Genomic DNA, 24,525 nt, shown 5'->3' with positions numbered 1-24,525 from the left:
CTCAGGGTGCCCCCATCCTGAGGCAGTCTCTGGTCCTGCAGGGTATCTCTTGGGCGCCCCTTCTGCCACCATCATGCCCCAGGTATGATTTTTAGGAGAGTGAGTCTGCAATCAAACCTGGTTGGGTTCTGGCTCTCCATTTCCTCACCGTGACACAAAGACATTATTTCACCGTTCTGATCCCTGGTTCCCTCTTCTGTAGGAAAACTCTAAAAATCCCCACTGCAGAGAGTTGTTATAAGGATTAAATGAGGATAATTCACATAAAATACCTCGCTGAGAACCTGGAACACAGGAGGTGCTCGATAAATGTTTGTTGAATGAATGAATGACCACCTCCTTCTAACTGGACAGCAGCCCTGGCCTACAAGAAGGGGTGGTGTCCCAGGTGGAGCTGAGCAGTCCCAGGGCCCTCCCCATCACTGGCCTCCAGAGTCTTTCTGGGTCAGTGAAAGCCCTCCTGCAGCTTCTGACCATGCAGTGTCCCCCACTGAGGGCCAGGGGTGCCCACTGATGTGCTCTGGGACAGCCACCAGCTTGGCCTGGCCCTGAAGCCAACACTCAGCTCCCCAAAGCCTCCACACACCTCCTGCTCCTTTTAAAGTCAAGATTCCAGGCAAGAAGGTCACATCAGGAAAGGAGAGGACCCCAAAAATGACAGTGATGCTGAGTTCCCTTAGTTGGTGTGAAACACAGTGATGACCAAAGCTCAGTGCGTCGTGCCAGGGAGACATTCCAAGTGCCTGAATTCACGTGGTCAAGGGGAGGCTGGGCCTCGCAGCTGGCTGCAGATGTACCCCTTATGTAAAGCACCCTGGCTGGAGAATCAGCCCTGGGGAGAGTTGCAAATGTCGGGATGCTTCAAATGAACTCAGATGTATTCTGCTAAAGTCAGGGACAGCAACCCCGCCTCCAGGCAGCAAACTTACAGTGACCCCCCACCCCCACCCCGCCTGCCCACGGCTGTCACTTGACACTGCATCAGAAGCATCCTCAAGTGACCTGTGGAAAGAGACAGGCCTGGGAAGGCAGGATCTGGTGCTCTCCTCCCTGCTTGCAGCCAACAGGTGCTCCAAAATGCTAGATGGCAGCAGGGGGACACACGCGCACAGCAGGGGGACACAGCAGGGGGACACAGCAGGGGGACAAACGCACAGGAAACCTGTGCGTTTCCTGCCAAGGCTGAGCCTTTGCCAGGTTCATCCGGGGTCTGTCCTGTGGCCAGGGTCTTGGTCAGAGGACGGAGACACCACCTCCTTTCCCATTAGGATGCAAACCAGGAAGCGAGTGAGGAAGGTCACGTCTTCCACATATGTGCCATGTATGTTAGAACTGAGGTCTCCAGGTCCCACTCCCTCCTCCTGGGAACCTAACAGCGTTCGAGGGGAGGGCGGGAAAGCCGACCTACTTTTCTGGATCCACCCAACAATATCTCTTAATCATTCCACAAAAATTGATTGAGCACTACTGGATGCCAGGTACCATGCAAGGTTCTGGGGGTTTGGATCCTGCCCCCTTGAAATCCACAACCCCCCAGGGATGCAGATGCTAAACAATGACACAAGTCCATACATCTGTACAAACCAGGACAGGCACTATGGGGTGGGGGGAATATCAGGGCTTAACTGAGATTGAGGCAGCCAGTCGAACGTTCCGACTCAACTCGCCCAGAACTGATGATGGTCGTATGCACACCCTATGGCTGTTGGATGACCTGCCCTACATTGTAACCACACAGAGCAAGGGGACACAAGGCCTGGCGATGGCCCTGTTCTTTTGCCAGAGGCTCTGCCTCCGGTTGGCCTGGGCCAAGGCACACAACTGCTCAGGCCTCCAAGGGCTCTCCCACCTCCCAACGGATGTTCGCATTTTATGCCAAACCCAAGGAATACAGGATGTTGTGGGCGCTTTTTTCCTCTTTCGTTTTTTTTGGAGGGTGGCAGTACTGGATTTCAAATTTTCCATTCTATCTTGATGTATGCAATTACAGTTTCACTGATCCATCTAAGGCAGTGGTTCTCAACGGGAGCGGCTTTGCCACCCAGGGACATTTGGCGATGTCTGGAGACGTTTGGGTTGTCACAACGGGGAGGCAGGGGGAAGCTAGTGGCATGTAAGGGGTAGAGGCCAGGGATGCTCTGCATGTCCTACAGCGCAGAGCCCGGCCTCCACAGCAGAGAACTATCCAGCCCAAGTGTCGACAGTGCTGAGGTCGAAAACTCCGGGTCTCGGGGCATCTGGTCAAGTCCTCTGGGGATCTGGGGCAGACACTGGCCTGTTAATGTGGGGTAGTGTTACTGTTATTAGTCACAGGGACACAGAGACCAAAGTCATCACCACCGGTTTCCATGGCAGAAAATGCCAGGTTCCAAGTCTCTAAAGAAACTGAATTATGCTCTGGTTTCTTGTTTTTGTGGATCTCGGGGCAGAGACTGGGGGCAGTGACCACGACCTACTTTTCCGTGTGCCTCCACCACCTGGCGTGGCATCTGGAATACAGGAAGTGGGGAGGGACGGCAGGAGGGAGGGAGAGAGGGCAGGCTGCAGCCTCTTCAAAGCAGGACCACGCCTCACGCCTCTCCCTCCTCAGCACCCAGCACCTGTTCCTGGCACCTAGCCGCCATCTCTGAGTTCACAAATAAACAACCAGACCTGAGCTCTCCTGGGCCAGGGCCGATGCCCCACTCCCCTCTGACCGCCTCCGCCCCCCACCGCCCCGAGCTCGGAGCTCATGGTCCAGCAGGGGAAGGTGAACTGAATGGGCTCCAACAGTCAAGAGCAGGCGGTGCTTCTGCGGGGGAGACCTGGAGGTCTAGGGGAACTCCCGGGAGTGGCCCTGAACCTGGGGTGGGAGGATGTCAGTTACTGCTCCTTGAAACAGTAAACAAAAGCATGAATAGTTCATCTCTGCAAGGCCTGGGACATGGGAGCAGGAGAGAGGGAGGGAGGATGGTAGAAAGGGGGTTTCCAGTGGGAGTCAGGGGCCCCTGCGCTGCCCTGGCTCGTCTCTCCCCAGCAACCCGGCCCAGGTACTCATCCACAAAAGTGGCACTGAGTGGGTGGAATCCAGGGCCCAGACACGGGGCACAGAAAAAAGGCAGACACTCGCTCCTCCAGTTGCCACCAAGGAGTGAATGCCAAAATCGGCATCACAGCACGTCACAGGTATTAACCGCTGACTAAGGGCCCGGAGCAATTCCAAGTCCTTTACTCCTATAGTTACTTTAATCTTTACAACAACCTTTTCAGAGAGGAACTATTATCACCCCCATTTTACAGATTAGGAAACAGAGGCACAGAGAGGGTAAGAAAATTGCTCAAGGTCACACGGTCAATACAAGGGGGAACTGGGATTGGATCCCAGGCCATCTAGCTGCAGGGCTGTGCCTTGAACCCCTACGGTATTCACACCTCCGCACCTCAGCCACTAGCCGGCCACCAGTCCGCTGGGCTGCTCTGCTGCCTGGGAAAACGCTCAGGTGAGCAGACGGGGCCATGGGGAGCTGGTGGGACAGGGACCCTAAGCAGGAGCACATCAGGAGAACGTGGGGGACCAGCAGACAAAGTGCTCCGGCCCGGTGGCCCTGGGCAAGTGTTCTAGCTACGATGTCCCCAGCAGAGCCTCAATAAGTGGCCCCCTCCTGGAGCAGCTGAATGCAAACATGTCAAGTCTCGCTGGGCATCCTTGTCCAGAACCACCTGGGGGCTGAGGGTAGGCACAGGTTCCCGTGAACGCCAGGGATTCACCCTCACCAATCCAGCCACTCCCCCGGAGCAGGCACCTGGGCAGGGTCGGCCTGAGATTCAGGTCCCACTGTGCCGGCAGTGTGCCAGCCACCGCCTGAGCCAGCGCCCTCCCCTCTGCTGTGGCTGAGGGGGACCACAACGTCAGGCCAAGCCTGGCGGGACCCCCTTAGGGCGGGCAGCATCGATCCCCTCCTAACCCCTCTCTTTGAAAGGGCGCCTGCTGATCAGAGCAGGCTGGGTGATCCACTGTGATTCGCAGCACTGGCCTTGCCATTAGTTCGGAGTCAAGCATGTTGTATTTTCCCACAATCAGCCACTCTCAGAAGAGAGGGATCTCTGAGAGGCTGAAATCCAACCTGTCAGCCAGGGCAAGAATTCCTTCTTGAGGATCCCAACAGATGGGTGGGTCAGAGCACAGGCTTTGCAATCAGGCAGCCCTGACTCCAAATCCTGACCCCACAACCCAGCAAACATGTGACTTGACCTCCATAAGCCTCAGTTTACTCATCTGCACACTGGGTGTAATAACACCCCTGAGACCCAATTAAGTAATATACTCATTCATGCATTCAGTCAATCAATTCACGTTTATTAAGCACCCCTGTGAGCCAAGTACTGTTCTAGGTGCCTGGGATACATCAGTGAACAAAAAAAGAAAAAGCCTCCCTGCCCTGATGGAGCTCACTGAGCCCAGCCCTATGCCAGCCACAGAGTGGCTATTCCATAAACGCCTCACCTCTACCCAAGGCTGAGTCACTGTCCCACATCATATTCTCATGTTTGAATTCCTCCTTTGGCAGAAGACTCATCGTCCCACATTAGAAAAGTCTAAACCTGCCCTCATTTCATTCTGTGAAGTTTCTCAGGACAAGCCTCCTCCCTCCTGCACGGGACACCCATAAGCTGGCCCTCCTTCCCCGAGTCAATCACACCCTCGCTAGGATGTGTTCTGGGCTGCCACTGTCCCTCTCATTGGTTCAACAAACACTTCTTGAGTACCCACTACACGCCAGGCGGTGGACTACCCTGGAACATCATCTGGGTTGCATTTCCTCCTTGCCAAGGTTGGGGCACACGTGGGAACACGGCAGCCTCAGCTCACCACCTGGGACAGGAACTCACATCACCAACGTGCATGGAAAATCAAGGCCGTTCCTCCAGAAGTAGGTCCTGCGCTTTCCCGCTAACGAGTGTGAAATCGAAGTGCCAGTAATTGACATGAAATCCCAACTACAGCTCTCGCTAGCTGGGAATCAAACTAAGGCTCACTATGATCTCTGAGTTTCTAGTAAAACCGGGAGCCAGGTGTGGGGTTTCGCATGTGCTTCAGGCTGGAAAGCCCGGTCCCCACGTGACTCCGCACTCAGTCTCGAGGCTCCTGGAGGACAGCGGCTGAGTCCGCTTGCTGCTCCACCGGAACTGCCTAGCGCCACACCTGGCAGTTAACAGGGGTTCAGTAAATGTGGGTTGGATTGAACTGAGTCCGAAAACTGAGGCTCAGAAAGGCAAAGGGACTTGCCCGAGGTCACACAGCTAGAGAGCGGGCAGCGAGCTCCCGACCCAGGTCTGCGCGGCTCCAATGCCTCTGCCCGGCCTCCCTTTAAACTAACCCAGGTTTGAGTACGTGCAGTCCAGCAGCCTAACAGGAGCCCTCCCAGGACAGGCTTCCTGGGGCAAAAGTCACCACTCCTCCAGGCCCAAAGAAAGGAGAGGTGAAAGCCAGCCACATGAGACCTTATTAGGGAAAAGTAAAGAAAGGAAAACCCAAAGCGCCCTGGTGGAGGAAGGGCCAGCCTGTGAGTCATGTAGCCCAGAATATTCTATTCATAGCTGGCTTCAGGGCAGGCCGGAGAGGTGAGGGAGGCCAACCGCCCCAGGGGCCCACCCCAGGCGGCTGATGGAGCAGCAACGGGACCCGGTGGACCTCGGGCTGCCTCTGCCACCAACTCCCACCAACGCTCGACAAGTCACTTCCTCTCCCAGCCTTCTGATTTTCACAGTCTGTGAAAACAGCCAAGGGTCTGGGGCTGCCACTGCCTATAGGGCTGGGGGTGGGGAGACCAGGTAAAAGCCAACACCCCCCTCTCTCCCCAGCTAAGCTTACCCCACATCCCACCCGTCCTGTTGTGGTGCGGACGCCCCGTCCTGCCCCGTCCCCAGCTGCCTGCAGCACCAGCCCATGCTACTCCTAGACTGCTGGCAGCACTGGAAAGCAGTCTTCGCTCGCCTTTCAGACCTGCTGGTCACTTTCAGCCTTAGAAGACTATCCCCCGAGAGCCTGAGGAGGGCAGTCAACTGACTGAACACCTACTTTCTACCAGGAGCTCTGAGAACACCATCTCACTTCCTCTTCGCCATGGCCTGGTGAAGTAAATTATAATTCCTGTCTTTCAGAGCGAGCTGACTAGGCTAAGCCAGACGAAGGCACCTGCCCAAGATCACAAAGCTAATAAGACCTGGAATGCAAACCCAGGTCCTGAAGCCCCAAACCTATGTTCTCATTCTGGCTTGTGTATCGGCTCCCAGAGGATGGGAACTGTGGCTGGGCCCTGTCGTACATGGTATTCAAGAGAAGGCTTATTTGGGGCTTCCCCGGTGGTGCAGTGGTTGAGAATCTGCCTGCTAATGCAGGGGACACGGGTTCGAGCCCTGGTCTGGGAGGATCCCACATGCCATGGAGCAACTAGGCCCGTGAGCCACAACTACTGAGCCTGTGCGCGTCTGAAGCCTGTGCTCCGCAGCAAGAGAGGCCGCGATAGTGAGAGGCCTGCGCACCGCGATAAAGAGTGGCCCCCGCTTGCCACAACTAGAGAAAGCCCTCGCACAGAAACGAAGACCCAACACAGCAAAAATAAATTAATTAATTAATAAACTCCTACCCCCAACATAAAAAAAAAAAAAAAGAGAAGGCTTATTTGACTGGCCAGGTGGTTACTCCCGAAGCCCTGCCCAGGCCCCAGGAGAGCTTTGTACATTGCAAACAGGAAGCGCTCCCTGGGATCCTGCCCCCAGCATCACTGCACTCAGGTGTCCTGGGCCCGGTCCTGCCTGCCAGGGACCCCAAACAAGACTGTCCCCACTTTGCAAAAAAGGGAATCTGAGGCCCAGGCTCAGAGGAGCCAGAGAGCAAACCCCAGCACCTGTGATCCCCACAGCATCCTGGCACAGCCCTAGCAGCAGCAAGGAGACCACTGGGGGCCCAGGGCCAGAAGAGCACGGGCTTTGCTGAGAGACCCTCCCGTGTCCAACCCCAGGTCCCCCCATTCGCTATGTAAACCTAAGCAGACCTCCTGCCCTCTCTGTGCCTTGGTTTCCTCCTCACTGTAAAGCAGACACAGCAGCCCCTGACCACTGGACAGTAACGGCAAGTAAATGCAGTCACGTGGAATGGAGCAGGTGCCCTTTCTTCCCCTGGAGGGTGCTTGCCTATCCTAGCCATCAGCTGGGCGGGAGGCTCAGAACCTGGCAGTCCCCCAGGCAGCCAGCCAGCCCAAACAGGTTTCCATTCGGAGCTAGCTTTCTGGGTTTAATATTTACCTGCTTGTGACCCAAATCTTCTGGGGCAGCAGGCATGCCCAAATCACTCAGCCCTGAGCATTCAAACCAAGCAGGGACATGATGTGGGAGAGGTAGGGGGGGTGCTGAGGCTGGGACAGGTGTCTGAAATCCCGGTCTCTCCAGGGCACCCAGACCCAGGCTGGCTGGGGAAGAAGAGTCCCTTCCATGTGCCCCTACAGACTAGTGCGACCCTCCCCCCATAGCACCCTGCTCTGAAGACCCCGTGCCCCTGTCACATGATGATCCATTCCAAAGGACACCAGAAACCAGTGAGGGCATGTGAAGGGGGGGCTGGGACCAAGAGAGGCGGCCCTACAGACATGAGACCGACCCCCAGAGTCTGCGGGCTGTGGAGGTGACCGTCCACAGCACCCTCACCAGGTGGAGACTTCACTCTACCGGTTAAGACCCAAGTTTTCGGACTTCAGTAATAAGCCCAGTGCAGAGAAGGAACCACCAGACTCCGCGCTCCTCCCAGCGATCCCACGGGGCATCACAGATGAGAAACCCGAACTCGGAGCCTGAGTCAGCTTGCCAAGGTCTCTATAATTAGTCAGAGGTAGAGGCGGGATTCGAACAAGGCCTTCTGGGTCCAATCACCCCAGCACGACTGCCTCCCAAGCTCCACACGTCAACTAACATTTATCAGATGCTTTACTGGGTGCCAGGCACTGCTCTGAGTACTTTGCACACGACAACTCTCTTAATCGGTTCAAGAACAAACTGAGAAACTGAACTGAAACACAGGGAGGTAGAGACACTTGCCTCAGGACACACAGCTGACAAAAGGCCGAAGTGAGAATCAAAACCAGGCTGATGGGGCTTCCCTGGTGGCACAGCGGTTAAGAATCCACCTGCCAATGCAGGGGACATGTGTTCGAGCCCTGGTCCGTGGAAGATCCCACATGCCGCGGAGCAACTAAGCCCGTGCGCCACGTCTACTAAGCCCGTGAGCCACAACTACTGAAGCCCGCGTGCCTAGAGCCTGTGTTCTGCAAGAAGAGAAGCCACCACCATAAGAAACCCACTCATTGCAAAGAAGAGTAGCCCCCGCTCGCTGCAACTAGAGAAAGCCTGCGCGCAGCAACAAAGACCCAATGCAGCCAATAATTAATTAATTAATTAATTTTAAAACAAAACAGGCTGATGCCAGAGGCCAAGGCTCTTAGCCACCCACCCTTGCATCTACTCACCTCCCCAGAGCACCCTGCCCTCCTCATCCACCAACAGAGGCAGAGCCCTTGGGTTGCAGGAGAGACCCACTCTAGGAAAAGAGCCATGGGCTGAACGAGTTTTCACAGAGGCAATGGCTCTGATCCGCACAAGGAGAGAACTGAAGGCCCAGGAGGCCGACAAAGGTGAGAGCTGGGGGGCCCCCTTGGTCATCTCCATTCTCCCCCTTCCCCCAGCCAAGCGAGCCCAGGCGATGGTGTCATTCCCCACCTGCACCCTGCCCAGGGCCCACAGAGCCACAGGCTCCTCAGTGTGGCCCACAAGGCCATCCCTTCTTCCAGTCACCCCACACCTCCCCACTCACCAACGATGAATGTTTGCTGAGCACCTACTGTGGACCAGGCCTCATGGAGAAACAAACATGGAAAACAAAAGACAGAGCCTGAGCTCCAGGAGCAGAAGAGGTGCTCCCACCTGCCCAGCCACAATGACCTGCCCTCCCCAGGGCAGGACCCTTCCTTGGCCTGGAAGCCATGCCCTACGTTATCTGCCTGGGACCCTCCCACCTACATTTTGAGCCTTAACACAAGCCAGCTTCAGGGAAATCTTCCATGAGGCCCACTGGGAGAACCAGCCACTCGCCCCTCTGAGCAACTAACACTCTGGACTGGAATCATTTGCTTTGCTTTCTGACCCCTCCACCCACTAGACTGTGAGCTCCTTGAGGGTAGGGACAAGGCTTTTCATTTCTGTCTCTCCAGTACCTAGTGCAGCCTTCAACACACGGTAGAGATTCAAGAGTGATGTGTGGATGGGTGGATGGGTGGATGGATGGTTAGGTAAGTGGGTGGATGTGTGGATATATGGATGGATGGAGAGATGGGTGGATGTGTGGATAGATGGATGGGTGGATCGATTGATGGATGAACGGATAGATGGATAGATGGGTGGATGAATGAATAGATGGATGGATGGATGGATGAATAAAAGAATAAGTGAATGAAAAAATGACAGGTGTCCATAAGCAGTGACCAAAGGCCACTGGGCTCAGGGCTCTACCTCAATCTGGAATTTACCAGGAAGCCCAGCTTTGCCCAGGTATTTAATCTGACCCAACCATTTTCTAGACATATTTCCCCAAACTGGCTGGGCATCCCTATGTGATCACTGTCTGCCTCCTTCACCAGGTTGTAGCATAGGTGACATAATGTCCGAGACTGCATCTGGTCTAACAATTAAGTCCTCAACGCCTTCCCCTGGGCCTAGACCACTGCATGAGTGAACGACAAACAAATGAACCAAAGACCTAGGGAGCTTTTTAAACATGGAGATTACCTGTCGCAGCCAACATCTCCTGGCTTAGAATCACTAAGGGTGAGACTCAAGAATTCGTATTTCGTTCAAAAGCCTCCTGGAGATTCTGATAATCAGTCAGGTTTGGGAAACACTAGTTTGTTGGCAAGAAGAGTAACCAGCTACTGAAGGCTGTGACCACAGATGAGGGCAGCTCGGAACAGGGTCACACAGAGTCATCACCAAACCTGGCAGGTTGTCACTCTCCTAAGCCTTTTTTGGCTCAAAGAGAGTCTAAGGGCCTTTTTCAAAGTGTGGCCCTTGAACTACTGACTTCACAACAACCTGAATGAAGGGGAGGCTTTTTAAAAATGTAGACTCTAAGGTCCAACCCCAACCTACAAACTTAGAATCTCTAGGGGTGAGGCCCGGGAGTCTGCATTCTTTGCAGGCTGTCAGGGCAATGCTGGCACACACTAACTTAAAAGAATTACTGGCTCCCAGTTCCCAAGGGTGCTCAGAGCACCTGCTTGTATCTGGCACCTTCATGCACACCTAACCTCCTGAGAAAGAAAAGCTCCTGTCAGGACATCTTGGGAGTTCCCTGGTGGCCTAATGGTTACGATTCGGGGCTTTCACTGCCGTGGCCCAGGCTCAATCCCTGATCGGGGAATGGGGAACTGAGATCCCGCAAGCTGTGCGGTGTAGCCAAAAAAAAAAAAAAAAATAGGGGGATATCTTGGATGACTCCAAGAACCCAGCAAACGAATGAGGGTATGAGGCCAAAAGGTAACAAATGTGCCCATTCCTCAGAACATCAGCCCCAAAGGGAACCAACAAATCACTACACCTAGCCGCTTATCTTACAGATGTGGAAACTGAGGCCCAGAGAGGGCTGTGTCTTGCCCAAGGTTATAAAAGAGTGAGTGGCAGAGCCAACCTAGAAGCCAGGTGGCCATGCCCCAGACTCACCCCACGGTCCCAGGCCGCCCTGCCTCGCATCCTCCAAGCCTGCTCCCAGGTGAGCCTGGCAGCAGGGCAGCAGCTGCTGGCCCTGGACATCTCAGCCAGGCTTGCTGTCCCAGGAAGACAGGGTGGCTCCAATCAGGGAAGGCTCCTTCTGTTTCCACCACGTATGGTGATAAAGCAACTCGTGCTCCAGGAAGGAGGAGGCATCAGAGAATGGAATGAGCAGAAACAGTCTGGTTGGTTATACATCCCAAGGAGACTGGTGAGGGTGCTGAATGTCACAGCTCAGCAGGGATGTCTCCCCAAAACTCTAAGATCAGTCCACAGTGCCTGAGTTCAAATGTTTAAATAGTCCTGAGGAACCACCGACATCAGTGTTCCTCAGTCTGCACATTTGGGGAAATACCTGTGTCCTGAAATACGCTAATAGATACTCAGTGCAAAAAAAGGTGTTCAGTGGTCAAAGACCATGGAAGAACCAGGGTAGAAGTTGCCCTTCTAGATGTTAAAGGCATGGAAAAGTCCTGCAATTTCAGCATCTGCTTGAATCTTGATACAGATGAAGAAAGTTGGAGGCTGAGAGGAATTACATGCCCTTCCCAGAGTCACAGGGCGAGGAAGGATGGGGGGACGGTAAGGCTCGAGCAAGACAGCCTGCCTCCAGAGTCCACACTGGCGACCACCGTGCTTATACTCGGCGAGATGATTCCTCTGTTTACTATCACTGTTCTTACTCTTGGTCTTCTGATGGAAGGGAGCGAGGGCGGGCAGCAGCAGGGCCTGGCAGGAAGTCATCCCCATGACTGTGGCCAGAAGGAAGCTGAGGATTCAGCTTCCCAAATCCTCTTCTGTTCTCGGGTATGCTGTCACTGGCTGTGTGACCTGGGGCAAGTTATGACCCTTCTCCAGACTAAGATGTCCCATACATAAAACTAGGAGCTTGGAGTAGATAATCCCAGAAGGCCCTTCCAGCTCTAGACAAGAGTCCGACCCCACTGTCCTACCCTCAGCTCCCATCTCCCTCCCCATCAGCCACAGCCTCTCCCTGTCCCAAATCCTCGACTCCGTAAACAGCCGTGGCCTGCGTTCTGTGTCCGGGCTGCCAGGCTAGGCTGAGCTCTGGCCAACGGCGGACTAAGCACTGTTTGGCTCTCCCTGCCATCATCCCTTCATCATCCTCCCTGTGACTCATCCGTTGAGTGCTTCCAGGTTGGACCCCAATCACCATTGCTCAAGGGTGGATGGATAGGGTGAATTTTTCCATCTGGGGTCCCAGAGAGCCGGTTTTACCAAGAGCTCCATACAATGGGCCACGAGGCAGGACGGAGCCCGCACAGACCCTTAGCACCGCCTCTGGGCTTTTAAGTCCAGTTCCTATATAAAGGTAACTGTATAGCCTGGCCCTCGGCAGAGTTAGCTAACCTCTTTATGCCTCAGTTTCCACACCTGCAACGTAGCTAATAATACCCACCTCCCTGGTGAGCACACCATTCAGTTATACGCAAAGCGGCCAGCTCAGTGCCTAGCACACAGGGCGCTCCATCGATGCTTAGATCATAAGCTGCTATGTAACTAGAGGGCTCTCTGAGCTGTTTTCTCAATTCAATCTCCCCCTGCTCCCCAGGCAACAGAGGACAGGAAGTAGAAAAAAGTGGCTGATGTTTGACTCTTGCAGACTCCCAGAAATCTGAAATCCTATACTCGTGGGTTATTAGAATTGGTAGAGACCCTAGATTCTCCACCTGCTCATTTTGCAGAAGAGGAAACTGAGGCTTAGGGTGAGGTTAGAGGCAGGATGAAATGTTGCCCAAGCCTTCCTGGCTGGTTTGAGGAAGAGGTGGGATTAGAACCCAGGTGCCAGGCTCCCAGTCCGGTGGTCTTTCTGGGGCCCTGGGGCAGCGAAAGAGCAGAAGGCCGGTATCCCTGGGACGCTGGGATTCTTGTCCCAAGTCTGCTCCAAGTGGCTGTGAGATGATGAGCAAGGGGCTTAGGCCCACTGGGGCTCCAAGGCCTCGTGATAAAACTTATGGGGTTGGTCTAGATGGGGGTGCCCCAAAGTGGGGTGGTCAGAAAGCTGGAGCCCCAGAAGATTCTATCAGGTGATTTGCCAAGGAAGTTTGACAGGGACCAAAGGGGTGTCAAGGGAGGGCTCCAGAGTCAGCTGGATCAGTGTTCAAGTTCTGCCACTTACAAGTTGTGTGACTTCAGGCGAATTACCCTCTCTGTTCCTCGGCTGCCCCATCTGTAAAATGAAGATAACCCGACATACCTCAAAGGTTGCCACATGAACCGGAAGAAGATAATGTATGCTGCCTGGCACACTCGAGGCCCTCAGTGAACAACACCGGTTATTTTTTCAATCCCTCAGGAGCACGTTTAATATTATCCCTCCCTCACAGATGAGGTAACCAAGACTCCAGAGGGGCAAGACACCTGCCCAAAGTGACGGGACTCACAGGAACAGGGCTCTGGGAACCGCTCCCCATCTCTTCCAGCCCCCTCCCCCCAAGAAGGAGGTCTCTGCCTGGCATCGGTAAAATACAGCCATCCTCCCCAGAGGAGACCACCGCCCTTGCTGGCCTCCCATGACCTGGCCCAGCCCCAGAGAGTTTTCTCATCACTCACTGGGGAGGAAGCCAGTTCCCCAGGAAACTGCTTAAACATGGGGCCCCAGCTCCTGGGAAGGCGGTTCCCAGTAGCAGCCCAGCTCCTCCCTCCCAGAAGTCCCACCCAGCCTCTGAGACCGGCAAAAGGACATTTAAAGGCACAGGAGGACCTGCAGGTGGTGACGGTCCACTGGAGCCTCCTGTGAGCCCCTCGCAGAGGTTACTTGCCACCTGCTTCCACCTTTGAGACCCTGGTTGTTTCACTCAAGAAACCAGCAGAAGCCTGGATGCTGTGTTATGCTGCGTGACCTCAGGCAAGTTGCTTAACCTCTCTGAGTCTCGGGAACCTTTTTAGACAAGAGAAGTGAGCAGAGTTTGGGAAGCACGAAGAAAGCAGCAAGAGTTCACAGAACAACCTAGGAATCAGAGGGCCTGTAACAGCCTCTAAATGTCTCCCTGATGTCTCCTGTCCCTTCCAACTCAGCCCCCACCAGGACAAAAAGTTCTGACCAGGCTGATCATGCCCCCCCCGCCCCCAGCTAGAAACAACTGAACGGCTCCCATGGTCAAGATAAAGTGCAAGCTCCTAGCGAGATGGACAGAGTTCTCAAGCGGCGTTCCTGACCGCACCCCTCCTGACCTTGCAGGGTCCTACTCTGCACTCACCTCCAGCCTCTGTACACACCTGGGACGCTTCCCTCTCCCAGAACCAACTCTGCCTCTAAGCTGCTTCGTCCAGCACTCCCTGGGAAGCTCCGGTGAGCCCCTATGCCTGGGTCAGGCACTCTCCCCTCCCTCCATCGGTTACCTGCCTGCTCCCCCAACCCCAGATAGGTGGTCACCATACTTCACTCATCCTTAGCTCCTAGCCCAGTACCCAGCTCCCAGGGGGTGTCCAGTAAATATATGCTGGGAGGAGAGGAACGCGAGGACGAGCAACTGAGAACAAATTAACGAACCCACGAGCTGTGGCGTCCTCCTCTGCAAAATGGGCATGCGTGGGAGAAGCAGCCGGACTCGCTGGCTGCGGACCCTCACCCCCCTTTTGTGGCTGGCACAGGCTTGCTGGGTGGTATTTCACCTCTCGGGACCCTTCTCCCCGCTGTAGAGGGAGGACAATAACAGCACCCGCACCTCACTTACCGTGAGGACTCAGTGGGCTAATCCTCCCAGAGTGCTCAGCTCAGTGCCTGGCATGAAGAGGTGAGTTCCTTGCACTTGACCTCTGGGGAAGAAAAGTGGGAGACGGGCGTGACACGGGGCGCTGAGCTCCTGCTGCAGGGTCCGAGTGGCCTTGACACCACCCTCCCAACTGGCTTGGAGGCTGCCCCCGTCTGCTGGCATGGGACCCACACCCCAGCAGCCCAGTGCCCCAGAGAACGTGAGCCCCACTGAGTCGGGAATGAGGGCTCAGCCCCTCTGTGCCATCTCAGACCAACCACTGACCTCTCTGATCCTTTCTGTCTATACAAAGGCGGGCTGAGGCTGCTTCCGTCATTGAAGGGACCCAGCCATCTCTGCCTGTTCCTTTAGTGGCGGCAGAATGACCTCTCCTGGGGGGAGCAGTCTTGGGGGGCCCTTACCTCACCGTCCTCTGGTCCAGGTTTCATTGAGAAACATGAGGCCATCAGATGGGACTGTCCCCAACTTTTCCTCATGTATAATCCAAATCTATCCCATCTTCTCCCATTTCCTAAGAGCATCCTGGCTCCATCAAGGGCCAATGCCTTCCCCCCACCGCAACTCCCACATCATCACACCGGGTACCACCCTCTCTCATTTGCCTAAAGATCCAGCTCCCGTAGCTGCCCCCTGTGTCTTGTCCCCTCTCGGAGCAGTCCCGGCCACCAGCACAAACCACTCTCCTGGGTCTCCCCACTTCCCCTCCACCCGAGACATCTTTATCCAACCCCCCTTTGCCTGGCCAACATCTCAGCGCTGTCCGCACACGCTGTCTCTCCTTGCTCCCCTCCCATCCCAGCCACTCCCACTGCAGATTCCAGCCCCATCCCTCCTCCAAAAGTGCCCTTATAAAGGCCCAAACTGCCTCTGTGTTTCTGTCTGGTCTTACTTCCACTCTCAACGGCCTGCAGCCCTGTGGCCCACCAGTTCTCTTCTGCAACAGGCCCCGTGGTGTGGCGTGGCATGGCATGGTGGGGCATGTGGCATGGCGTGGTGTGGCATGGTGGGTGGGTGTGGCATGGTGTGGCGTGGTGTGGCGTGGCATGGTGGGGGTGTGGTGTGGCATGGCGTGGCATAGAGTGGTGTGGCATGGCATGGTGGGGTGTGGCGTGACGTGGCATGGTGTGGTGTGGCGTGGTGGGGTGGGGTGTGGCATAGCGTGGTGTGGCATGGCATGGTGGGGGTGTGGCGTGGCATGGCGGAGGTGTGGCGTGGCGTGGCGTGGCATGGTGTAGCATGGCTTGGCGTGGCATGGCATGGCATGGTGGGGCATGGTGTGGCGTGGCGCGGCGTGGCATGGTGTGGCGTGGCATGGTGTAGCATGGTGGGGCATGGCGTGGCATGGCATGGTGGGGCATGGCGTGGCATGGCGTGGTGTGGCATGGTGGGGTGGGATGTGGCACGGCGTGGCATGGCACAGCGTGGCGCAGTGTGGCGTGGCGTGGCATGGTGGGGTGGGGTGCATTGTGGCGTGGCGTGGCGTGGCATGGCGGCTTCCCAGAGACCCCACTCTCCCTCCCTTCTCCTCCTAGCACCCTGGCTGCCCCTCCTCGGCCTCCTCTCCTGGATCCTCCTCCTCCACCTGGCCTCTGGGTGGTCCCACCTGCGCCATCTATATGCTAATGACACCCAGCCAAGGGCCCCCACCTCTCCCGTGGACTTCTAAGCCAGCCTCTCAACGTGAACCTGTCCCCAACTGGAGCCCTGGATTCTCCAAAAACATGCTCTCAACCCCCTCTGAACCACCTGTTTGTAATGACACCACCACCCACCCAGACACTCAAAAGAAGATTCTAGAAGTCTTGGCTCCTCTTCATTCCTCTCTTTCCCTCAGCCCCTGTGACCAATCCACCAGCAATTCCAGCCAATTCTTTCTCTAAGTCTTCTCTCCAGCTCCATGGCCACCTCTCATCCCCGAGCCACCCGAGCCTTTCCTCCGGGCCCAAGTCCACCCGGGTGCCCACAGCCGGTTCTCCTCCTGCAGCCAGAGGGTCCCTTCCTGAGTCGGGGCCCACAGGCTCCAGCAGGCTGCGGGAGGGGTCAGCGGGACGGCATGCAGGCACGCAGTCACTGGTCACCTGCTGGCGCGGCCTCGCCTTTCTCATCTATGAGTCCATCCCTCACCCTCCAGTGTCCACTCCAGTGCTTCCCCGTCATAGGCACTCAGTTATTTCTGAATGAATTATCTGCAAAGAACATAAATTTCTTTCCAGAGCTATTTATAGCTGGAATCTTGGGATTGTATTTCATGAATAAAGGTATTTACAGGAAACTAAAAAGAAACTGCGGCTGTCTTCCTGCTGCGCCTGGATTAGCCATCCTAACTGCTTGCCTGGATCCACACGGCCCTCCACAGCACCTCCTTATACTGCCCTCCCCGCCTCGGCTGCTGCAAGCCCTGGGCTTTCTCCTGTTCAAACCAGCCAAGATCATTCTGACCTCAGGGCCTTTGCATGTGCTGTGCGCCTGCCTGGAACACGTTTCCGTCTGCTCTTTGCATGGGGAGGGGGAGGGGGGTCCTCCCTCGTCATTTGGGACTCAGCTTAAATGCCTCTCCTCAGAGGGGCCCTCCTCACCACCTCCAGCTGACAAATTCTGCACCACTAACCCCCACATACACCCCCTCCTCTCCCAACAGCCTCCCCCCAGCCCCTGCTATTCCCATCCTATCACATTAGGTTGTCTCCGTGGCAGGACTAATTCCATGACATGTGGTTACTTTAACTCGTTTGTCTGGCTTTTGTCTCCTCCACCATCACATGAGATCCACAAGGGCAAGGCTACTTACAATTGGCCTGGTCACTGTGGTAAGAACCACCAATTCTGCCAGGACAGTGGGCCAGGCACTGTCCTGAGCAGTGTACTTGTATTATGCCTTTTTTACAGATGAGAAAACTGAGATACAGAGGGGCCAAGTGAGTTACCCAAAGTCCAGCATAGAAAGAGGCCCAGCAGGGACTTCCTTGGCCGTTGTGGTTAAGACTCTGCACTTCCACTGCAGGGGGCACAGGTTCAATCCCTGGTCAGGGAACTAAGATCCCACCTGCCACGTGGTGCGGCCAAAAAAAAAAAAAGAAAAAGAAAGAGGTCCAGCAGGAAGCAGGGTACCATTTACCTGTGCCCACCTCACGCCCAGCACAGACCCAGCCCTTTGTGGGCCCTAAATTGGTACTTGCCGAATGATTAGATGAATCGCTGAATAAATGTTACACACTGCAAGACTGAGACAGGTTGTCTTCAGGTGGCGCGACAAGGGGGATTCTTTTTTTTTTTTTGCGGTACACAGGCCTCTCACTGTTGTGGCCTCTCCCGTTGCGGAGCACAGGCTCCAGATGCGCGGGCTCAGCGGCCACGGCTCACGGGCCCAGCCGCTCCGTGGCATGTGGGATCTTCCCGGACCGGGGCACGAACCCGTGTCCCCTGCATCGGCAGGTGGACTCTCAACCACTGCGCCACCAGGGAAGCCCAACAAGGGGGATTTTAATTTTCTTATCCCTGTATACTCCAAGTTTTCTTCAATAGTCACATAATACACGCATAATTTAAAGTAAAATAAACGCTTATTTTAAAAGAAATTCAAAGGTTCTGGGTAATGTCAGGGTTCCAGAATATTTTTCTTCGATTTCCAGAGACGGTTATTCCGCTACTTCATTTAAACCACAGTTTTTCTAGGGCAATTGAATAAAAAGCCCGTATTTTTAAAGCTCGCTCCAAGTCTGCCCACTTCAAACAATGAAGAGGACAGTGATGGGAGCTGGTTCCCGCCTCGCGTGCTCAGGGCTGGAATTCAGGGATGCATACTAATCAGGCAGCCGCTGGGAGGGGGGTCCTGCAGAGGCCAGGCTCTCAAGTAGGAGGGGCTCCAGACCCAGAAATGCCACCTCACCTCAGGCCCGATGTGCAGTCATGGACAGGGGTCACCCCAAGCCACCTGCACTGCCCTGGACTGGCGATGTCCCTGCAACGAGGTGGTGGTGAGGCCGGGGCCAAGGCCACCCTCCCAACAGGTCAGTGGGAAGATGAGCCGCTTGGCACAGGTCAGGAAAAGGTAAAGCTCTCGGCTCAGCGCCAGCCTCTGACGAAGGGATGGGCACAACCTGCACTGCTGGCCAAGCGATGGATTGCCCGCCCCGAGTTCCCACGGCATGTGGAACCCGCTGCCAGGGGCTGTCAGAGGCACAGGGAGGCCAGGCCCTGGAAGGGGTGGCACGGCTCCAGGACACAGGGTTGAGAGCCGGGGCTCTGGGCAAACAGAACAAGGTCGAGCAGTGCTGCTTTCGCCCCTCCGCGCTACGTGTCTCTGGACAGGCAAGATAACGTACCTGAGCTGTAGAACGGAGCTGATGACACAGCCCACTCGTCAGGACTGCCGAGGACCAAACTCCTGCGAGCCCCGCCGCCGCCCCCACCAATGCGCCTGCCACTCTGTCAGTTAGCGCTCTCCATAAACACAAGCCGTTACACGAGCACTTGCCAGACACCAGGACTAGCGGTCCACCTGGGCACCGAGTTCTATTCTAGGCCTTGACCCTCAACCACAGGGTGAGGAACCCAGCTATATGCGAGAGAAAACACGCATTCACTTCCAACGAAGAAGGGCTGAGTGTTTTGAGATTCCAGACGTGTGTCGAATCTTCTCTTCCTCCCCTCCTCAAAGGGCAAAGGGGAAAATAGAACAAAGGGGGACTGTAGAAAGAGCTCAGGGCCCACCTGGTTCGAATCCTGCCACTTATACTGTGGCCTTGGGGAAGTCACTCAACCTCTTTAAGACTCAGTTTCTTTATCTATAAGATGGGATAATAGTACCCACCTGCAGGATCAGTGTGGGAATTAAATGAATTGATGCATGAAAAATGTCTGCCACATAGAGGCATTAAAGTAACATGAGTTGTCTTTAAACAAACAAGCTCCCAATTATCTGCCTAAATGAAAGGCAGAAGTAGCAGAGGTGATCAAAATACTGGATAACCTAAATAACCGTTACTTTTATCTTTGGGGTGGAGGGAGGGCAGCACACCCACCTTCCCAATTCTGTATTTTTTTGGCCTGATATTAAAATGGAAATTTTTTTATGAATCCACCAGCCACAGATGCTAGGGCTGGAGCAGCAGCAAGCTTGAGGATAACAAGAAACTACCCGGAAAACTTAAAGATTTTCAGGGGAGGGGGTGATCCGCAGAGCACGATGCCCCTGGCAGAAGAGGTCTGGCAGCGTTCCTTTGCTGGTACCCAGATGATGCTGTGTGCTCTGACTTGAGAAAGGTTCAGGACTTCCCCTGCTCTGTCACCAGCTCTGCAGACTCCTGGTTCACCTGACACCTGAGCCAGACTGAACTTCCAACAGCTCATGCCTCCAAGCCTTTGCACATGCTGTTCCTTCCACCCAGACCCTTGCCCTCTCCCCATCCATTCTTCTGCTACACTCTGCACACACTCCCGCTGTATGTAACTGTGCTCATGCCCCTCTCCCAACCAGGGCTCTCAGACTGTACAAGAGCTACAGCCTGCCCATCAACAGTCTGACTCTACTCTGCCCCTGAATCCATATGGTCCTGTCCACTGTTGCCTAAGCCACCCCCAGACAGCTCTAGCCACCCGAGTCCCGGCCATCACACCTTCACCAGCCCCAAGCTATTTGAGTCGTCCACAGTCTCTCCTCAGGCACCCCAACCACTTTGCCTCCCAGATACCTGAGTCATCTTGAGTGTGGTTTTTCAGTCAATGGCAAAGCAGGTTCACAATTAACTGAAACTTATCCTCATCCCACGTCCCCTTTTCTTGGTGAATGGGAAGATAACTCAGTTTCTGGAGTGGAGAGCTCATTTGAGGGCCACTTATAACCCTACCGTCATAGCAGACCCAGCCCAGCAGCTGCCACTCTCACTGGGATGACCCTGAACCAGCCCTGGAGTTTTGTCACATGAGAATGCAAGCTCCAGAGAGGGGCTGTGCTCAGGGAGCTCACTGCTAGAGCCCCACGCTGTGCTGGTAAAATGTTTAACAGCTGGTTCTCCACAGGGGGGAGAACTGGGACACCTGCATCGTTTTCCAATTTCTGTGGTATAAATGCTCTCACTGTGGCCACTTTGAGCTACAAGGTGAGCCCGCTGAACGGAGCTGGGAAGAGACGGGCAGGAGCGCACCCCTATGTACATTACATCCCTGACTTACAAAGGTTCGACTTAACAATTTTTCAACTTTATGATGGTGCGAAAGCGATACGCACTCAGTGGAAAGTGTACTTGGAATTTTGAATTTGGATCTTTTCCCGGGCTGGTGACATGCAGTACAACACTCTCGTGATGCAGGGCAGGGCAGCGAGCTGCAGCTCCCAGCCAGCCACGCAGTCACCAGGGGAAACAGCCGATACGCTTACAACCATTGTGCACCCAGACAGCCATTCTGTTTCTCACTTTCAGTACAGTGTTCAATAAACTGCGTGAGATCTTCAATACTTTATTATAAAATAGGCTTTGTGTTAGGTGATTTTGCCCAACTGTAGGCTAATGGGAGTGTTCTGAGCACGTTCAATGCAGGCGAGGCCAAGCTATGATGTTCAGTAGCTTAGGTGTATTAAACGCAGTTTCCACTTATAAGATTTTCTTTTTCTAACATTTTATTTATTATCTATTTATTTATTGGCCGCACCTCACGGCTTGCCGGATCCTAGTTCCCCAACCAGGGACTGAACCCGGGCCCTGGCAGTGAAAGCGCCGGGTCCTAACTACTGGACCGCCAGGGAAGGCCCTCGACTTATGGTATTTTCAACTTACAATATTTTCAACTAACAATGGGTTTATCAGGACCCATCAGAAGTTGAGCAAGATCTGTATGTGTGTATACATATGTATACACACACACACACACACACACACACACACATAAAAGGATCTATCTATATACACACACACACACACAAAAGATATAAATAATCACAAATACATAGGTAACTGTGAAAAACAGTGAAATAATCAGGAAGTACTGTATTCTGAGTACTTATTACCCTTGTTTTTGGTTATTTAATTGTAAAGGTATATACTACAGCCAGCTTACATACTATAAACTTGCAGGTTAACAGCCAACTCGCAAAACGCCTAAAATTCATCAACCAGATATCATTCTTCAGTACAGACTCCAGCACACCACTGCCTGGGGCCGGGCACAGGCTATGCGAGGACGGGTCACTCCTGGGAGCTCATTAGACTAGGACCCCAAAGGAAGGCGACTCAAATGCCCTCCATTGAGGCAAAGAGAGACCAAGGAACTCTTCAGGGACACATGGCAAGAAAGGAGCTGAGCTGAGGCCCAGGCGGCACAGTGGGGGAGGAAAGAGAACTTTGGCCTACTCCGCTGTTTATGAGTTTGACTGTCTTTCCTGGACTTGAGGGCAAGCACAGCAGATGAGAAGCCGAAGATACTAAAGACAAGCTCGCAGAAGAAAGCAAGGACTGGTCGGTCAGGGAAACCCAAGCTTGAGTCTTTCACTGACTGTGACCTTCGGCATTCACTTAAATGCTGTGCTTCATCTTCCTCATCTGTAAAACGGGTATGAGCCCATCTTCACTGCCTAATTATCAGGGTGGTTGTAGAAACAAAAAGACAGCAGACATGAAAGAGCAACATAAATCTAAGCTACTATTATCATACATACATATGCAGATGACATATATGCACCAGCTAGCCCAGCACCTGGCACATACCGGGTTCCATAAAGAGCTTTTAATTTACTGTTGATTTATCTGTTAATTTACTATTTATTTAAATAACAGTAGGTCTTCCTCTTAAACGAACCTGGTACCTGGGTCCCAAGAAGTCCACCAAGTTTCCCCCTCCCCAGACTCCTTCAAAGCTAACCTGTGAAACAGGACAATTTAGGATCCATTAGTTCCAGGGCATCCACATAACCAGCAACCATTTACTGAGCACCTACTGTGTGTCAGGCGCTGGTGATCACGACAGACACGGTCCCTGCTCTCGAAGGCTTATAGTCCGCTGGGAGGGGTCAAAACCCACCCCGACCGCAGTGAGGGCTCCAAGAGCATCACGAACAGGAATCCTGGAGCCAGCCTGGCTGCCCAGAGAGGAGGAGATCCCTGAGTGAGAAGCGAAGAGGGGAAGGATGGGACCAGCTAAGGCAACGGCTCTCTGGTGGAAGAGGAAGGAGCAGGGGAACTCGGAAAGGCAAGTGTGATGCAGCAAAGTAAGAAAGACGCAGGCACAACCCGAGGCCTCACAAGCCAGAAGAAGAGCTCCATCCCGAGAAGTTTTAACCCAGCCACAGGGAGCTCGGAGATTTCCAGACTGTGCCCTCCTTTCTAGTTTATATACCCGAGGCCTGGACACTGTGGGGCATAGTGCTGGGTGGACAGACAGAGGGACGGATGGATGCTGCAGAGAAGAGCTGAGCATGCTAATAAGCCTGCACGACCTGTCCTCTCTCCCCAGCATCCGAGGAGGAACAGATGGGGCTTCAGCAGGCGGAGCATGACTTCCCCGGACTGAAGCCCTCCGGAAGGCCAAGGCCTTTGAGGCAAAGTCTTAGCTCCAGAGTCCGTGCGCAGGGCGGCCCACCCCTACCACCTCCCCGCTGTGGCCCGAGGCAGGGTCCTCAGGCTCTCAAGGCTAAAGGAAGCTTCCTGGCCCCCTGCCCCAGGACCCCAACGTGGAAGAGGGTGAAAGAACTCTCCCCAGACTCCCCTACATCAGGCCTGGCCTTCCTCTCAAAGACCACCCCCGGAGGCCCAGGAGACTGGTCTTCATCTTCACAGAGCCTGTCCCGGACACACTTTTCTGTCTCCAGGAGTGTCCAGGCCTGACCGGGTTCTGTGGCCTTGGCCTTCCGGCTGACCAGGGCATCCTCTCCTCCCACACTCCCCTCCTCCAGGAGGCCGCCCCCGTCCAGTCTCTGGGCAGGGGTCCAGGGTGGGAGAGGTGGGCCCAGAGCAGAGGCGAGAAGGGCATCCCTGACTCCACTTAATCCCAGGGACCCTCAGGTCAGTGCAGGGGGGAGCTGAACCACAGTGACAGCAGGACCTGAAGGCCTGGGTGAACCAAAGGGAAAGTGAAGCCCAGGGTGGGGCTGGGGGGATTTCCAAACTGTCCCTGCCAGACCTGCTGAGGTCACACACACACACACACACACACACACACACACACATGCACAAAAGCCAGACAGGAGTCAGGCAGAGGGATGGGACACCCAAGGGACACAGAGTCTCCCATGGGGGAAGGGGACACACACACACACACACACACACACACACACACACACACACTAGTAATACAATCGCTCCAATGTCACAGGACATACATACACACAGAGAGGAAACCCCAGCTCTGGGACCTCACCCCCAGAGACACTGAGATACACACTCGCATACACAACCGGGCACACGGAGGAGACCCGGGCTCCGGGAGAGACTCTCCCCCGGAGAATCGGGGACACAAGGATCACGCACGAGCGGAGACCAGGACCACGCGGGAGACGGAGACCCTGGACTCGGCGACACTCGCACAGGGACGCCCACGGCCCCGGAGAAACCCGGAGCCACACGGACACCCTGGCGGGGTCTCGGGGATCGCGGAGCCCCCCGCCCGGCCCCGCGCCCCGCGGGCCGCACTCACCGGCTCCGGCCGCTCGGCCGCGCCTTTGTTGTCCGCGCCGCTCACAAAGGCGCCGGCGGCCGCCCCGCACCTCAGCTGCCCCGGCGGCCGCGGGCGCCCATGGCCGGGCCGGCCCAGCCCCGCGCCCCAGCCGCCCGGCCCGCCGCCGCCCGAGCCAATGGCCGCGCCGCGCGCAGCCCGCGAGGTCACGGCCCGGTCCGGGGTGCGCCCGCCGCCGCCGCCGCCGCTGCCGAGCGGCCTGGTCCAGCCGCGGCGCACAACGCAACGCGGCGCCGCCCCCGCCCTCCTGCCAGCCCGGCCCGCCGGCCTGCTCGCCGCGGCTGAAGTCACCGCTTAACCCCTGCTGGCCAGACCGCCGCGCCCGGCGACCCCC

The 24,525-nt window shown here is 55.2% G+C and overlaps 1 protein-coding gene across 6 annotated transcripts in view; it reads right to left on the bottom strand.

Annotated features, from left to right (window-relative positions):
* ARHGEF10L (Rho guanine nucleotide exchange factor 10 like) overlaps positions 1 to 24,284 on the bottom strand; it is a gene marked incomplete at its 5' end in the record, with an annotated part of 143,137 nt that extends 118,853 nt beyond the window's left edge. For 4 of the 6 annotated variants that reach the window (XM_079946359.1, XM_079946363.1, XM_079946362.1 and 1 more), the window contains one exon: positions 24,153 to 24,284. Of the gene's footprint in view, positions 1 to 13,516; positions 13,689 to 14,489; positions 14,509 to 24,152 lie in introns of those variants that run through there. The other 2 variants (XM_079946361.1, XM_079946360.1) reach the window with 2 other exon arrangements.
* Positions 24,285 to 24,525: the final 241 nt, after the last annotated feature.

The sequence above is a fragment of the Stenella coeruleoalba genome (assembly GCF_951394435.1).
Source record: "Stenella coeruleoalba genome assembly, chromosome: 1".
Lineage (NCBI taxonomy): Eukaryota > Metazoa > Chordata > Mammalia > Artiodactyla > Delphinidae > Stenella > Stenella coeruleoalba.
The sequence above is the reverse complement of the archived record's forward strand: the minus strand, read 5'-3'. Positions and strand labels throughout refer to the sequence as shown.